General features: G+C 41.2%; 1 pseudogene; it reads left to right on the forward strand.

Annotated features, from left to right (window-relative positions):
- Positions 1-943: 943 nt before the first annotated feature.
- Positions 944-2233, forward strand: part of LOC123172427 (cysteine-rich receptor-like protein kinase 36) — a 1666-nt pseudogene continuing 376 nt past the window's right edge.

Raw genomic sequence — 2233 nt, forward strand, 5'->3', positions numbered from 1 at the left:
TCATACGGAGTGACAAATCCCAGTCTTGATCCATGTCACCCAACAGACACTTTCGGAGATACACGTAGTCTACCTTTATAGTCACCCAGTTACGTTGTGACGTTTGGCATACCCAAAGCACTCCTACGGTATCCGGGAGTTACACGATCTCATGGTCTAAGGAAAAGATACTTGACATTGGAAAACTCTAGCAAACGAACTATACGATCTTGTGCTATGTTTAGGATTGGGTCTTGTCCATCACATCATTCTCCCAATGATGTGATCTCGTTATCAATGACATCCAGTGTCCATAGTCAGGAAACCATGACTATCTGTTGATCAACGAGCTAGTCAACTAGAGGCTCACTAGGGACATGTCGGTGTCTGTTATTCACACATGTATTACGATTTCCGGATAACACAATTATAGCATGAATAAAGACAATTATCATGAACAAGGAAATATAATAATAATGCTTTTATTATTGCCTCTAGGGCATATTTCCAACAAATAGATGACTCGACTTTGTACTAACTTTAGTACAAAGTCGAGTCATCTATTTTGGAACGGAGGGAGTATGTTTATAGCTTAGTATCCTAGAGATTCCATCTCATGCATGTTTAGTCGTGAGGTCGGGTGCCGGCTCTGTTGGTTTGGTTCCCCCTTGGAATCCGGCGGCCGGTGGTGGAGGCCAAGTCATGTTCGTTCCCCGCTCTCTGTTTTGTGGCTCCATGTCTGGCCGCTCTGTGGGCTGCTGGGCGGCAGACGGCGCCCCTCCGGCAGTGGCTGAGGGGAGATAGTGATCTCTCCTCCGGTTGGTGGCTTTATAAATTTGATGAAGTTGGGATGTTATGCTTTTCTCTGAAACAGATATGTCTTGCTCTGGTAAACATGGATTTGTGACCATCCATAGCTTGTGCCTTGTAGCAGCTCAGCTCGAAGCTTGTTCAATCATCAGAAATGGCAACGGGGGCTAGAGGAGGGCAGCCGAGCGTTCTGAGCACATTACCCAAGGATTTGCCGCTAGATTTTCTAAAGACTATCACCGATCAGTTCTCACAGAGCGTATACTCGGTACAGGCGCATTTGGAACTGTTTATATGGTAATATGGTCGTGCGTGCCTTCACATTTTCGTGCCAATTAGATGCCAACATTTGCTGAAAACGTGTTTTTTGAGCTTGAACAGGGGATTGCGCCAGACGGGCAAAAAATTGCGGTGAAGAAACTTGCCGAAAATACACCAATCGCGCGTGACAAAGTATTTACTAACGAGGTTCATAATATTATGGCTCTGCAACTGCATCATGAAAATGTAGTAAAGTTGGTCGGCTACTGCCATGAAGCCCAGAAGAAAGTGGTGCAGAACAATGGAAGATATATTGTTGCAGACATTGTTGAAAGTTTATTCTGCTACGAGTACTTGCCGCACGGAACCTTCAGAAGAATCTTTTGGGTATATATATATTTTCCATTTTATTTTAAAACTGTATTTGAGTATCTCCATATTCTATTAAGTTGGGCATCTGCATATTCTATTAAGTTTTCAACGACAAGAAAAGGCAGTAACATTCAGTTTATCCAATGGAAATGTTATTTGCATTCTGAGAAATAAGTATTGCTGGAAGTTATTATCTGTGAGTACTTATATTATGCAATGTTTCACTTGTTTAGAGGTATCTAATGTAAAATATGTAATGGACTGGGACACACGCTTCAAAATCATCAAGGGAATCTGCCAAGGTTTGGCCTTCCTACACAAGACTAACATTGTTCATATGGATCTTAAACATGAGAATATATTGCTGGATGGTAAGATGACCCCGAAAATTGCGGATTTCGGTCTCTCGAGGCTCTTCGGTCAAGAACAAACACGGATGAGAATACAAAATGTTGTTGGATCATAGTAAGTGAAACATCAAATCCGATAACATTTTGTTCCGTCATTACGAAGTGAAGTGCATTTTGTTCTCTCTGGCAATACTTACTAAAATCTTTGTTGTCAGTGGATACATAGCTCCAGAATATCTATACAAAGGTGAGACTCCACCAAGTCAGACATATATAGTTTGGGCCTATTAATCTTGGAGACCACCACAGTTGAGAAAATTTGTTCCAACAACGAGCCATCTGCGACGCAATTTATAAAAAGTGTAAGAGAAATTATTACTTGATTCTTGAAAGACTGTGGTATATATATATAGAAGCTTATGATACAATTGGTTTATATTATCCCCAAGGATCATAATTCT

This window comes from Triticum aestivum, unplaced genomic scaffold (assembly GCF_018294505.1).
Source record: "Triticum aestivum cultivar Chinese Spring unplaced genomic scaffold, IWGSC CS RefSeq v2.1 scaffold86867, whole genome shotgun sequence".
Lineage (NCBI taxonomy): Eukaryota > Viridiplantae > Streptophyta > Magnoliopsida > Poales > Poaceae > Triticum > Triticum aestivum.